The 17075-nt window shown below is 33.5% G+C and overlaps 1 pseudogene; it reads left to right on the top strand.

Moving 5' to 3' along the window:
• The first annotated feature begins 8989 nt into the window (after positions 1-8989).
• LOC112863993 (U4 spliceosomal RNA) lies at positions 8990-9054 on the top strand (annotated as a pseudogene).
• Positions 9055-17075: the final 8021 nt, after the last annotated feature.

Raw genomic sequence — 17075 nt, 5'->3', positions numbered from 1 at the left:
ATAAGCCAGGACAAGGTCAAACTTTCACTCTGCACAGATGACATTATACTCTATATGGAAAACCCAAAAGATTCCACCAAAAAACTGCTAGAATTGATTCACAAATTCAGCAAAGTTGCAGGATATAAAATCAACGCACAGAAATCGGTTGCATTCCTACACACCAACAATGAGGTGACAAAAAGAGAAATAAAGGAATTGATCCCATTTACAGTTGCACCAAAAACCATAAAATACCTAGGAATAAATCTAACCAAAGAGGTGAAAAATCTATACACTGAAAACTACAGAAAATTTATGAAAGAAATTGAAAAAGACACAAAAACATTGAAAAAGATTCCATGGAGAGGAAGAACAAATATTGTTAAAATGTCAATACTACCGAAAGCAATCCACATATTCAATGCAATCCCTATCAAAAGAACGCCAGCATTCTTCACAGAGCTAGAACAAATAATCCTAAAATTTGTATGGAACCAAATAAGACCCTGAATAGCCAAAGCAATCTGGAAAAAGAAAACCAAAGCAGGAGGCATCACAATCCCAGACTTCAAGCTATACTACAAATCTGTAATCATCAAGACAGTATGGTACTGGCACAAGAACAGACACTCAGATCAATGGAACAGAATACAGAACCCAGAAATGGACCCACAAATGTATGGCCAACTAATCTTTGACAAAGCAGGAAAGAATATCCAATGGAATAAAGACAGTCTCTTTAGCAAGTGGTGCTGGGAAAACTGGACAGCGACATGCAGAAGAATGAACCTGGACCACTTTCTTACACCATACACAAAAATAAACTCAAAATGAATGAAAGACCTAAATGTAAGACAGGAAGCCATCAAAATCCTCGAGGAGAAAGCAGGCAAAAAACTCTTTGATATTGGCCACAGCAACTTCTTACTCAACACGTCTCGGGAAGCAAGGGAAACAAAAGCAAAAATGAACTATTGGGACCTCACCAAAATAAAAAGCTTCTGCACAGCGAAGGAAACAATCAGCAAAACTAAAAGGCAACTGACAGAATGGGAGAAGATATTTGCGAATGACATATCAGATAAAGGGTTAGTATCCAAAATGTATAAAGAACTTATGAAACTCAACACCCAAAAACCAAATAATCCTTTGAGAAAATGAGCCATAGACATGAATAGACACTTCTCCAAAGAAGACATCCAGATGGCTAACCGACACATGAAAAAATGCTCCACATCACTCATCATCAGGGAAACACAAATCAAAACCACAATGAGATACCACCTTACACTTGTCAGAATAGCTAACATTAACAACTCAGGCAACAACAGATGTTGTCAGGGATGTGGAGAAAGAGGAGCTCTTTTGCATTGTTGGTGGGAATGCAAGCTGGTACAGCCACTCTGGAAAACAGTATGGAGGTTCCTCAAAAAATTAAAAATAGAACTACCCTATGACCCGGGAATTACACTACTATGCATTTATCCAAGGGATGTAGGTGTGCTGTTTTGAAGGGACACATGCACCCCTATGTTTATAGCAGCACTATCAACAATAGCCAAAGTATGGAAATGGCCCAAATGTCCATTAATGGATGAGTGGATAAAGAAGATGTGGTATACATATAAAAAGGAGTATTACTCGGCAAACAAAAAGAATGAAATCTTGCCATTTGCAACTACGTGGATGGAACTGGAGTGTATTATGCTAAGTGAAATTAGTCATAGAAAGACAAAAATCATATGTTTTCACTCATATCAGGACTTTAAAAGACAAAACAGATGAACATGAAGAAAAAAAAATATATAAACATATATTACATAGTTCAAAAATATAAAACATAAAAACCGGGAGGGGGACAAAACAGAAGAGACTCATAAATATGGAGAAGAAACTGAGGATTACTGGAGGGGTTGTGGGAGGGGGGATGGGCTAAATGGGTAAGGGGCAGTAAGTAATCTACTCCTGAAATCATTGTTGCACTATATGCTAATTTGGATGTAATTTTTTTTAAATTAAAAATAAAATTAAAAAAAATTAATTGACATATATGTTATATCATTAAAACAAAAATCCAAAGTGATCATACTATGAAAATGTCAGAAATAAAATTGTTAACCTTCTAAAAGAGAACAGAACAAAATCTTTGTGACTTTGATTTAGAAAAAAATTATCCAATAAGGTATAAAAAAGTCAGCCTGGAAATAAAAATAATAATGATAATAATAATAGGTTTTAACCAAGATTTAAAACCTTCAGCCTTCCAGTAAAATAAAAGACAAACTACAGACTCTGTGAAAATATTCAAATGGTTTTTTAAAAATACATCCCAGATAAAGGACTTGTATACAGAATACATAAAGAAGTTTCAAAACTCATCAATAAGAAAACAAGAAACTAGATTTAAAAGGGCCAGACAATTTGAATATTCACTTCATAATAAAAGATATAAGGCTGGCAAATATGCACATAAAATGATGGAAAATATCACTAGTCATCAGAGAAGTTCAAATTAAAGTTGCAATAACATATCCCAACACATCTCTAGAATAGTTAAGACCAAATGAGCAATACAACCATGTGCTTACAAGAACGGTGAGTAACAGTAATTCCTGTCTTGCTGTCGATATGCAAAATGATACAGATACCAACTTCTGAGCACAGAGGGTCAGTACATTATAAGTTTAGTTATTATAGAATCTAGCCATGCCACTTCTAGGTACTTTTCTATGCCTGCACCTGAACATATATCAGTGTTTACAGGGGCATTATTTTATAACACCACATCCACTAGAGGAAGAAATTGCATTCTATTCATTCTATGGAAAACTCCTTAGTCATAAAAAAGGAACAAAATGTAAATACAGCAACAACGTGGATAAATCTCAAAAATATTATGGCAAGTAAAAAAAAAAAATTCAAATGCTTAATTAAATGTTACACATTGGATCGTTCCATTTATATGAAATTTGAGAAAGGTCAAAATTATACCATGTAGATTATTCGTTGAGCTTTCAGGTGAAAGTGGATAGTTTAGGTTGCTGGGGTTGCCATAATGAGGTACCACAGACTGGGACACTTAAGCAACAGCAATGTATTTTCTAACAGGTTTGGAAGGTAGGACAGTGGTGAGATCAAGGCATTGTCACTAGAATCAATTTCTGAGTCCTCTCTTCTTGGCTTGTTAGATATCTGCCTTCTCCCTTTTCATCACATGGTCTTTCCTCTGTATGTTTCTCTGTGCTCATCCTATCTGGCATCCTCCTTAAGGACACCAGACATATCTGATTAGGGCCTATAAAATAGGGTGCATTTTAACCTAATTACCCCTTCAAAGGTTTTATCTCCAATACTATCACATTCTGAGGTATTGGGATTTAAGACTTCATCATTCAATGCATGAATTGTGGGGGAGGTACAATTCAGCTCATCAGAGTGGGGTATCAATTTCAAAGGGATTGGGGAAGACTTTTTAGGGAGATAATACCTCTCAAGCATTTTTCTATGGAGAGGATTTAATTGGATAGAATGATCAGAATCAAACTCTACAATTAAAAAAGTGAATTTGGGGGCACCTGGGTGGCTCAGTCAGTTAAGAAAATGACTTCAGCTCAGGTCATGATCTCATGGTTCCTGGGTTTGAGCCCCCTCTTGGGCTCTGAGCTGACAGCTCAGAGCATGGAGCTTGCTTCAGATTCTGTGTCTCCCTCTCTGCCCCTCCCCAGTATGTGTGCTCTCGCTCTCTCTCACTCTTGCTCTTGCTCTCTCTCTGTCTCTCAAAAACAAGTAAGTAAATATTTAAAAGTTAATATTTATTTATGTATGTACCTCTGAAAGCTAAGAAAATCTAGATATCAAACTCTAAAGTTGCACCACTTTGGGTTAAACTGTTTTATTTATCAAGATAAAGATATTTCTGAAAAAAAAAATTAAATTAAATTATGGTATATTGCTTTGGTGTGAACCCCAGCTCTTCTCCCTATGTAGTCTTAGACAAGTTACTTAATCTCTCAATTCCCAGTTTTCCTGCCTATGAAATGGGGACAATAATAGCATCTATCCAATTGGGCTGGAACTTAATATGAACTAAAAATAAATAGTCATCATTTAAAAAATTAAAATAAATGGGGTACCTGGGTGGTTCAGTCTGTTAAGTGTCCAACTCTTGGTTTCAGCCCAGGTCATGATCTCTCGGATTTGTGAGATCTAGCCCAATGTTGACCTTTATGCTGACAACACGGAGCCTGCTTGGGATTATCTCTCCCTTCCTCTCTTTCTGTTCCTCCCCTGCTTGCTCTCTCTCTCAAAATAAATAAACTTTTTTTTTAAATGTTTATTTATTTTTGAGACAGAGAGAGACAGAGGGTCAGAGAGAGAGGGAGACACAGAATCTGAAACAGTTTCCAGGCTTTGAGCTGTCAGCAAAGAGCCCGATGCAGGGCTTGAACTCACAGACTACAAGATCACGACCTGAGCCAAAGTCGGACGCTTAACCACTGAGTCACCCAGGCATCCCAAAATAAATAAACTTTAAAAAAACAAAAATAAGATATCATAATTAAAATAAAAATTATGGTATTTACACTAACATGCCATGCTTATTGTGTATATACTTTTTTCCTCCTCTCTCTCCAAAGTTTACTACAGCACCAATCATTCTAATTTTATTGGCTCACTCTATGAAAATTTATCTGTGTTCATTGACAGTTAATAGGATCCTCTTGGTCAACCCAGCACTTCAACATACAGCTACCTGGAAATATACATGGCAGTTCATTGGCTTGGAAGAATCTTGGGTATGTTTAGGAAAGACTGATATTTCTCTCATTTACCCCCCAATTTTCTGACACTTAAAAAATGTATAATGTAGAACACTTCCTCTTAAGACAAAATAGTTGTAACTTCATTAAAATGAAAATACCACGTCACTCAAGGAAGTCAAGGGAGAGGATTCTGAATCTCAGCACATCTGTCAAAGAATTAAAATAAAAATGATTTAAAATTTCAATTAGAGCTGCTTTTTGTTTTGGTGGAGAGGTTACTTCCTTTTTGTTTTCTAGCAAGTATACAACAATATTTAAAAAGATGTTATATTTTGTTCTAAGACCAATGCCTATATATATGTTCTCTTTCAAATATATCACATTATCCTCTCTTTTGACAAGAACAAAGGAAAGAAAGGGAAGGGAGGATGAAAGTCACAAAGGAAAAAGCTAGTTGAATTTTAGTAAATATTAATCCTATTTTAATATTCCAAAAGGAAATGCTACTTTTAATATGGATGAGACCTTAAGTCTTTTATATTTTTCTAGTGTATAGATCTTTTGGGCAAAGAGTCTATATTGAACGAGAGAAATCAATTAAAAGCAAATCAAACTTACATTTATCAGAAAGCATTAGACTTCTTCCATTTTGGGTTACCACCAAGTCATTTTTGTATTTTGTTCCTATCACAACACATAAAAGTGAGGCACTTAGAAAGTAAATAACTCAACTTCTTCACTCTAAATAACTTAATCCAACTGAGACTCCTAAGTTACATACCCTACATCTTTCCCTCAAAAGTTTTAAAATATGGAAAGATGACTACTTTAGGGTGTTCATATACATATACATATGTGTCTATGATTCATATCAGAATATATTTTTCTATGAATAGATAACTTAAAGATGTACCAAGTTGGTCTTCTAACAACTTGTTTTTCTCATCTAAATGTTTTACCCAAGATAAAAGCTATTACTCATAACAGAAATATAGAAAGTTAATATTTATGTGCAAATATTATATAGTTCTTAGTCACTGAAAAGTGCAATTAAGGCAAAGGTTTATCTTTGTGTGTATTACGTTGTTGTTTGTGTGAGTATTTCCTGCACAATTTGTGTGTGTATATATGTTACACTCTAACTCAACACTTTCTAGGGATGCTCTTTCAAATAATACAATATCAAAAGTTTCTAATTTTAGTTCTTGTATCTAAAAGGGAAGGAGCATTCAAATTACCCAGGAGTATAAAATCTTGACTCCATAATACTTTTAAATTATAGGTCAAACATATTTAAAGGTGAGTTATTATTTACATATTTTTAAATATGACTATGAAATATAAAGGTTACTTGGAATTTTACATAATTATAATCTATTTGTCAAATACATCGTTTTCTCAAATACAGTTTCAATTAGAATTTTAAGGCCCAAAATATCATATGTTGATTATAGAATATCATTTATATGATCTTTGTACTAGATATAATTGATTTACATTGCTTTTAATTTGTTTTAAATATCTTTATTACTAATGTATTTATTTTATTTTTTTTTTTTACTATTTGTAACCACTTCAGGTCATCTGAAACTTTAGATGGTGTGACTTTATATAAGTTTGTTCACACAGTTGTTGTTTTTTTAAGTTTATTTACTTATTTTGAGAGAGAGAACAAGCAAGTGGGAGAGGGACAGGGAGAGAAAGGGAGAGAAAATTCCAAGCTGTCTCTGCATTGTCAGCTGAGCCTGATACCAGGCTCCAACTGTGAGATCATGACCTGAGGCAAAATCAAGAGTCAGTTGCTTTAACCAGTCTTGCCACCCAGCTGCCCCTGTTCATACAGTTTCATGTGGCTAAAGAAACAGAGGTCCTCAGAGAATAAGAATCTACTAGTGTGTGTGCCAACTGTTCCACCATTTGTTAGCTAGGTCACAAGGGGAAGTTTACACAACTTCTAAGGGGTCTGAAAGCTCTCAGCAGGAGGGAGGAAAGGAAGGGACAAAAGCAGGGAAAGAATGTGTTTCATTTTGCACAACCAGAAGTTCCAACCAGTCTGAGGTGGTTTGGTGCTGAGGACCTAAGCAGAACCCCCTTCACAGTTGTCCTGAAGTTACTTATAGCTCATTATAATATTATGATCTCCTCCTATGGGCAGAGTTTTCTGCCATTTTTTGAACAGAAGATGTATGTGCCAGCATGTTGACATGCTAGGCATGCACAATTGAACCAAGATGCCTGTGCAAGCCTCCTGCCCCTGCCCTCTAGTATAACTCTGAATAAAAGCTTCCTATACTAACCCTACAGGGAGACAGTACTTTGAGAGATATCTCCTGATCTCCTCACTTGTAACAAGTAATAAAAAGTTATTTGCTTTCAAAACTTCCATGAAAAAATTGATGTATCCCAAGTTGTGAGCCCCTTGAGTTTGGTTACAATTTCTGTGAGAATCTTTGTTGGGGTAATACAATTTCTCTATATATGTCTCATGAAAAAAAGTAACAGGTACAAATATTTATGTATAAGTATCTGTGAACAATTGCTGATAATAACAAAGGAATTGGAAACAATTTAAATGTTTATTAAAACAAATTGTTAATTAAATTCTGGTATATTATGCATTCACCACCTTTGCTAAAGATATGTGTTTACAAATATCACTATGTGTATGCAGAGAGACAGAGAGATTAGAAAACAATATTTTGATAAACAATATAAATATGTTGTTTTTATATACTGTTTACCAATAAGTGGTTAAATTATGTATGTATAATGTAAAAAACTGGGCCATCTCGGGAGATTATCTCTAGAGATGAAAGCTGATATTAAGAAAACATCATGGTAAACACACACACACACGCGCACACACACACACACACACACACACACACACACACAGAGCTTCTCCTTGGTAACACACCCTGAGTCTCCAGACAGTGATTATTGTTCTTTGTTATTCTGAATACAATGACAACTCCTGTATCCCAAAAGGAAATCGAGCATTCAAGACTTTAAAGAAATCTGTTGCTACTTATTCTATCTAGACACAGAGCCATTCCACAGTTTTCACATATGTTAAATCCTATTACCAATTCTATCTTCCTACTGTACAGATTGTGCTTACTAATAACTGCAATTTTTGACTTCTGCACCTATGACTCTCTTAGCACCACACCGCCTCTTTTGTTTAAATTCCTCCAGACGTAGTATCTGATGGGGTTAAAAATCTCCATTGAATACATTGTTTTCACAAGATACCTTATCACGATATAATAAGCAGACCAGAAATGCCTGACTTCATTCAAGTTTTGATCTCTGTCTCTAAGATTTGTGTACAAAAAATGAGGTCCCATGGGATGTAATCATAGCAGAACCTTTATTTTCATTCTGTCACATTCTTTAAAAATATTCTGTAGATATCTCCTCTACCCCTGGATAAAAACTTGAGCAAATCTCATGATTTTCCAGTATCCTCTTAAGGAATTTAGAATTTTCTATCACTTTATGTCAGAAAACACAGCCTTGATTTAGAAATAATCTTATATACACTTTGATATTATTACTCAGCTCTTCAATCCGAATTGAACAAGTTAGACTTATTTTTTTGTCCTTCTCCTAACTAGTGCAAGTAAGAAAAGGCAGGTTTTCTGCCCTTTAAAAGGAGCAAATACTTGGAGCCTTCATTCTTTCTTGCTTTCTTTGTTTGCCACTCATTAGCTGCTATTTCTGACCCTCCAGGATCAGAGCAAAAATGAAAAAGAAAGGTAAAGGGACATAGGGAAATTTCTACTTGGTAGCTCCTCTTGTGAAAGAGCTTAGCACACTGTGTGCTTGGCAAAGTTCACTCCTTCTCTCACATATCCACTCTGGGCCTATCAACTAAAACTCCATTGACCTGATGTTGACCATGATGGTCTTTCAGCTGGCAATTCTTTTCCCAAGTGTGGCTTTCCAGCAATCCACTCCACACAATTTCTATGTCTTCCCTGAAGACAATATTTTTGGCTTGGGTAGGACTTAATTCCATCCTGGCTATCTCCCAAATGGACTACATGTGGTCCATAGGAAACATGTATACAATTTTTGGCCTGATAAAATAAGAGAGCACAGGCTAAATGCAACACAGAAGCATCTTGTCCCTTACTCCAGTCATTGGAAAAGCTAGTCAAAATATTTCATTCTCTATTTTCCTTTTTGAAAGTCACAATCTTGGTTAATGAAAATATCTGTATTAGTTTCCTAGTGTTAGCTTTGCGCAGTGGCAGTATCGTAGCCAATGAGGTTTATCCAAGGCGCGATTATTGCTAATAGTTTCCTAGTGTTAGTGAACACTGCACCACAAATTGGGTGGCTTAGAACCATAGAAATTTATTGTCTCACTACCCTGGAGGATAGAATTCTGAAACTGTGGTGTTGGAAGGGTCATGTTCCCTCTGAAACATTTAGGGACAATCTATCCTTGCCTTTTCCTACCTTCTGGTAGTTTGCCAGCAATCCTTGGCATCCCCAGACTTACAGCTTCAGCACATCAATCTCCACCTGTGTTATCACATGACAGTCTTCCATCCTGTGGTCATATGTCCCTCTTCTCTTCATATAGAGGTAACACTCATAGTGAATTAGAACCCACCTTGATGACCCCATCTTAATGTGACTACATCTGCAAAAGACCCTATTTCAAACAAAGTCACACCCATAAGTACCTGTGGTTAGGATTTCAACATAACTTTTTGGAGACTCAATTCAACCCATAACAACATCTAACTAAGCTCTTCAAATGGTCTCCTTCCCTCCACATTTACAAACACTCACACCACCTATTTTCTCCTTAGTGTGTGCATGTGGTGGTAGGAGAGGGGCTTACAATATAGGAATAATTTCCTTTAAATAATTTCAAGGGGAACAGACTATGCCACCCCAGAATGTGCCACTTTGGTATGTGCATTATTTCAAGCTGAAGATAATCAAGGCCCAACAGACTCAAGAAGTGCTTTTACCCTCCCTTTAATTGCCTAAAATAACTTAGAAAGGGGGATTGTCCCAGGAAGACAACTATTACCAGGGATAACTCTTTATATCAGACAGACTTATCTGCAGGGCATGACAACCATTTGTTTGCCAAACAGTTGCTCTTCTCATCTTCCTATGAATTTTCTTCCTGCCTTTTGAGACCTAGGTCCCTTAGGTCAGGATGGTATTTAAGTCTCCATTACTTGACTGCTAAAAAGCTTCATATTTTTATAGGGCTCCTGTATGTACAAAACTTGTTTTTCTCCTATTAATCTGTTATGTCAGTTTAGTTATCAGACATGTCAAAGAACCTAGAACGAAAGAAAGAGAAAGTTTTCTTCTCCTACACTTCCCAATAAAATCATCTCTTACTCGATATTCTTTATTCCTTTCTGGTGTGTGTAAATTTTACTTTTTAAAAGTTGTGAAACTGGTTTCATTGAAAATCATCTTTGAAGTCTGGTCTCACTTTGGTATTTCATACATATATAATATATTGGCTGAGTCAAATGAACACATTTGCATATACATTTAGTTGTGACAAATTTACATATCCAAGCAAGCATCACCAAAATCAACCTATAAAGAATTCCATCAACTCAAATAATTTATTCTCTCTTGTCCATTTTAAGACTAGTCATCCCACTCCCTACCACCCTGCCTTGCTACTCATCAACCCCTTGGCCAATAAACCAGTGATTTCATTTCAATTACTATAGATTAGTTTTCCCAGTTCTAAAACTTACATTAATGGAGTCGTCTAGTATGTGTTCATTTTTTATGGATATACATTTTCATCTCTGCTGAATAAATATCTAGCAGAATTACTAGGTTGTATATTTAATATTAAGTGTATATTTAATATTAAAAGAAACTTCCAAATGGTTTCAAAGGTTGTAGTTACTTCATAACCTTATCAACCCTTGATATTGCCCATCTTTTTAATTTTCGCTATTCTAATAGGTTTATAGTTTTATGTCATTATAATTTTAATCTGCATTTACCTATGACTAAACTATTGAGTTTTTTCATAAGCATTAGCTAATAATGTATCTATTTTATCAAGTATCTATTCAAAGCATTTGTCTATTTATAACTTAGTTGTGCTGTTAAGTTGTAAGATTTTAAATAAATGATACAAGTATACATATAATTTAAAATATATAAAATTAAATGTGTATGTGTATACTTTCTTTCAACAGTATTTTGTAGTTTCCAGTTTCCAGAACTATATATACATACACACACACACACACACACACACACACACACACACATATACCATATATACACATTTAGGAATATATATATATATATATATATATATATATACACACACACACACATATATAAATGTGTGTATATATGTATGTGTATATATACATATATATATACCTAAATATATGTGTATATATATATTCCTAAATATATCATGTCATTAAAATCTACATGATATTTTTAAATTCAATTTTCAATTGTTTATATACATAAAAATTGCTTTTGATATGCTGAACTAACATTTTATGACTTGGTAAACTCATATTAGAGTTTATTAAATCTAGCAACAATTTTGTATATTCCTTAGAATTTCCTATATACTTGATCATATCCCCTGTAAATAAATTTACTGCTTTGTTACAAACTGGATGCTCTGTCTCCTTTTTTTTTCCTCTCTCTCTCTCTCTTTTCCCATTCTCTCTCCCTCAGTCTCCCATCTTCTTTGATGTCCCTGTCTCCTCCATCCCTTTCTTTTTCCACCTCTCCCTCTCCCTGGTCTATTGTATTGTTTATGACCATGGTGCAAATTTATTAGAAATGGTGTGAAGACATTCATCCTTGACTTGCTCCTGATCATCAGGGGACAGAATTTCATATTTATCACTGAGTATAATGTTAGCTTCATTCTTTAGGCTACATTTTCTCAAGTTGAGGGAGTTCCTTTCTTATCTGAGAATTCTTATGAATATTGATGAATTCTGTCAGATAATTTATCTGTTTTTAGTGAAATTATGACTTTTTTTGGATTTTATCAATATGACAGATTGCATTGATTGTTATCAAAGTTAAAGTAGTCTTGAATTCCAGGGATAAACTCTACTTAATCATGATGTAATACCATTTTTGTACATTGGTAGATTCTAAATGCTAATACTTTTATAAAATCTTCATAGATATTCATACACATACTTACACACACTATCAGGATGTAGTTTCCTTGTAATGTTATTGTCTTGTTTTGTTCTATGACTTAATAAAGAATATTACATCTCCAACTGTGATTTTAGACTTTTCTACTTTTTCTTTTGGTGTTTTCAGTGTTTACTTCATTTATTTTTAAACTCTTTCTCAAAACACTACTTACATAAGGCATTTATATGTTTATTTTATAATAATATCACACATATTACCAGCTAGCCTAAACAGTTTTTAGAGTTTAATATTTATCATTAGGAGGTTTTCAGTTAAATATTTGTCAATGAGAAACAAGAATAATGCTTTCATAATATGCTTCCATCAAACATAAAATGTGTTTATTGAAGTTATACAGAATTATGAGATAGAGTTCATCACTACAAGTCTTTAGAGCATTGTCTATAATAATAAGTAAGCCATTTGGTAGGCAAAAGTCACATATATCCTGGTATGGGAATAATGGGAAAACAGCATGAAGTTGAGCTTAGGTGAAATTGAAATTAATTTTCACAGTTTAGTTGCCGGGTGGTCTCAGATGACATGGCTGTTTAATCTTAGCTAGTACAGGTGTGAAAGTCATAATATGAAAACTGACACATTCAAATAGAAAAAGAGATAATATTATAATTAGACTTCATACTCATGGTAAAGTGTGAAAGAAAAAGCTTTTTTACACAGTGTCTCTGCCTTGTGAAAAAAACTACGTAACTTTTTGGAAAATAAATATGGACATGACATAGCTTTAAGTGTCTGTATTATTTGTAACTAAAGGGTTTTTTTAGCTGATGTTATGTGGAAGAATTTTCATTTACCAGTACCCCAGATCAATTTTTAGAGCATTTCCAGTGATGGAAATATGCCTAATTGCCTGGTGCAAGATCCTTTTTTTATTCCATAGAGAATGTTGTTTTTAAATCAGAGCACATCCTGTCCCTTCTTCTATCTAATTAAGACAGAAATATGATTTGGCCTGCTCAGCACAAAATTGGCTGTAGAAATATACCCATTTGTTAATTTTGGTAAGCCTTTACTAACAAGATTTTATGTATGTATTTATAATTGATAATATATTGAGCAGTATCATATATATATTGGACCTACGATATATGGCTGAGCAGCTTACACTGCATAATGAACATTCACAGCGTTATGGCCTAAACAGACATACAACTAACTGTATTGGTATTTTCTCTATAAACAAAACATTATAAAATAGAAAATATATTTTATTACATTGATTTTTACATTTATTTTATTGAAAATATATTTTATTACATTGATGATTACATTTATTACCTATGCAGAACTATTGAGACTAAAATTCACATTTACTGGTAAGAAAATCCCTACTGAAATAGCTAGCCCTTTTACTGCCATTAAAACTTACCTATCTCTGATTTATTTCTACAATATATGGTAAATTTATTATTTCTCATACGAAATGCCCATATTATATAATTCCCTAAGCCTTACATTAAATTTATTAAATTGAGGACCTATCAATGGTATCTCAAACATAAATACATTTGATTTGTTAGTAACACTTATCTATGTAAATAAATTGGTAAGCTAAAGATAGCATTCAAGTATACAAAATAACTCTAATTCTTCATTATTGAGGACATTAAGCTTTGAAAATGAACCAAAAATGTTTCCAAGGTTGTATATTAGGATTTAATCCATTTATTAAAATTATAGGAATAAGATGTAGTTTTATATTTAACTATTTTATAATCCTTAAAAGGACCTCTCCTTTAGTTAAAATATAAGCAGACCAGCAAATTTAATCTGTGTTTATCTTTGAGTTACACATACGGAGAATTTTTGGTCATAGTACAGTGTTTGCATAGCTTCACTATATAACAGATACATGTAATACTATAATTATAGGATAACATGTATTTTGTGTTATAGTAGTAAATAAAAATGTACTAACCAAAAACTAGGTGTTTTTACACTTAACTAAACTTTCCTTACAACACATAATTTTAAAGTTCAATTTAAAGTACGTCTCCTAAACACACTGAATGCATTACATCCTATTATATTGCATATAAAATGTTATATAAATTAATGAGGTTTATAGGATTTGTGTACATAATGCAAACTTTTATATCAGAAAAAAAATCTCAGTGAATTAACATTGAGAGTTGGTTACTCAACTTTCAATATGTCTCAAAATCCAATATGGTTGCCATTAAGAAATCATACCTTGTCTCTTTATGTTGTGAAGGTGACCTCCTTAACATTTGCCCACAAGGTATTAGCATAGAGTGGGTGACAGAAAACAAAAAGATCACAATCCAAATTTCATTGTGTTACACATCCCTTTCCCCCACATTCTGTTAAGTGACATTGGTCACATACTGCCTAACTCCATGAAAAGAAAGGGTAGAGACTGGGAAATATAATGTTCCTGTTTGCCCAGGAGAAACACAAAATATGTTTGGAGAAAACATGGTTTTTCTTTTGTCACAAACACCAAACAAAAGGAGCAAGAAAATCAAAACCGTATGCATAAGGTGTGACTTACATTTTTCTGAGATTTCCAAGGCAGTAATGCTGCTGAAAATACTGGATATGTTTGGCAAGAACAAGGATAATGTAACCGATAAACCACAAGTGCTCTATTCACTAAAACTTTCAGAAAGCAAAATTAGCTCTGAAAGAGGAGACTGGAGAATTTCCTCTTCTACATTTCAAAATGGTGTTAAATATTCATGAATTATAAAATACTTTTCTTCTGTACTAAATTAGTTTGGTATTTCTTCAATGACCAGATTATCTTTTTATATTGAAAATATAATTTTCTTTTACTATGGATAAAAATCTGGGAAAAAACATATTTCAATGAAAAGCTGAAGTGTTCTAATAAAGTATCACTAAACAGTTGTAGTTACAGAATATGAATGTGGACATTACTGTGTTAAGCATTTTCCTATATCTTATTTAATTTACATGAGATATTATTCTAAATGGATTTTTATTATTAAAGAAACAAAAACATTATTTTACACTCAATAGAGCCCCACTTTATGAGCTAATATTGAGTCATGGACCAGAGGATTAAAACAATAATTATTCTTTATTGTAAAGTTATAATCTACTATGTAATTAATTTGCCATAATTCTCCCTGGTGACATATTATGTTCTTGGCTCACAGTAGTTGGGTCTTGCATCATAGTTTGTTAAATAATCACCACAGTATTCAAAAGTATGACAAAACTTGTTGCCATTATTTTATTTACTGCTTTTATAAAATCTGGAAACCAAAAGACATGCTAAAACATACATCTAAAGCTACCATTAGGGTTAATTATACAAAATTATTTATGAGATATTTACCTGGATAATAAATATTTGTGCAGTGACCTAACACTGAAATAGAAGTACCATCCCTATAAATCAAATGAAAGCTAGAACTTAAAAGAGAAAGACTTAATGATTTCTGAAATGGTTTCTCAGCTAGGGAAGGCAGGTGAAAATTAAAAATAAACAGTTGGAAGGCACCTGGGTGGCTCAGTCTGTTGAGCATCTGACTTAATCTTGGCTCAGGTCATCATCTCAGGGTTTGTGAGTTTGAGCCCCTCTGCTGTCAATACAGAGTCTGCTTAGGATTCTGTGTCTCCCTCTCTGCCCTTCCCCTGCTCTCCCACTCAAAATAAATAAACTTAAAAAAAATGGTTGTTACATAACATTTTTTGTACTCTAATATTTGGTTGCCAAAAACTTTAACTCTTTTGCATATTTTCTGGGTAAGATTGCACTGCATTTCACTTGAATCAGAATGTGAAAAGCATACATATTTAAAAAAAAAAAAGGTTTCTTTGGAAATTATCTGTCTACATCTGGGATTCTAAGGTTTATATACAAACCAAAAAAAAAAAAAAAAGTTTTCCAATCATCTGTAAGAAAAATATCTCAGAAAAAACCTATCAGGTGCTAATAAAATATAAATAGATACTGAAATGATTATTTGATAGAGTAAGGGATTCTATGAACAGTTCCTAACTTGTGACCATTTTCTGGGTTTCATTTTCTCGATTATCTTGATTGATATATTCATACTATGACCATAAAAACAAACAAAAAAAAGTAGGTTATCACAAAGATGCCTGAGAATCACACCTGACCTTAATTGCAAGTGCACTTCAAGCATCTGTTACCAAATTTTAAAACTAGTAACTAATTTCAAATTCACCACTCCATTACATATGACTAAAATCAGTACTATTAATACTCTTATCAGAAGTGTTATCGCTATTTTATAAAAAGTCATGTTTTGTTTTAAAAAGAAATAATCAAAGGGCACCTACATGGCTCAGTCAGTTAAGCGCCTGACTTCAGCTCAGGTCATGATCTCGCAGTCCATGAGTTTGAGCCCCGCATCAGGCTCTGTGCTGACAGCTCAGAGCCTGGAGCCTGCTTTGGATCCTGTGTACCCCCTTTCTCTGACCCTCCCCCCACTCGTGCTCTGTCTTTCTCTATCTCTCAAAAATAAATGCTAAAAAAATTATTTTTAAAGAAAAAATAAAAAGTGATAATTTGAGGTACACAAAGAAACCTTGTATGCTTTTTAATGCTCCTACAAATATCCTAAGAGAACAGGGTTTTTTTTTTTTTAATTTAAATCCTATTGATGATTTTTGATGCTTGATATAGCTGAATAGAGTGATGACTATGATAAATGTGTATATAAAAGTTTAATTTGTAGTAATAAATTTGTTTGCTAGACCAGATGTTAAGCTACTCAATTTCTTTGAGACTTCAAATGAGCTTTATATACCCAATACTCTTCTCACTCTTCATAACCATGATTGCTCAAAATAATCACAGCACTGATGTATTAGGTGATTACAGTTTATACATTAAGTGAAATGAATGACAGCAATTTTAAGTGACTAGGAGGAGAAACTGAGGTAACAGTATAAAGTAATTGCACTATCCATGAAATAGTATAGTAATATTCAAAAGTGGAATTATTAGTTGTAAATGTATCTTTCACATACTAGGGCAACAAAAACCATAATTAAAGATGTATAACTGAGATGATAAGAAATGAGAAAAAAAAGTGGAGTCATATAAAATACCAAAGTAAAATTAGAGGAGACAGAAAATAGTGGGATAAA

Source organism: Puma concolor, chromosome B4 (assembly GCF_028749965.1).
Source record: "Puma concolor isolate L17-30 chromosome B4, mPumCon1.1.hap2, whole genome shotgun sequence".
NCBI lineage: Eukaryota > Metazoa > Chordata > Mammalia > Carnivora > Felidae > Puma > Puma concolor.
Note: the sequence above shows the minus strand (reverse complement) of the source record. Positions and strands in the feature narration are given on the sequence as shown.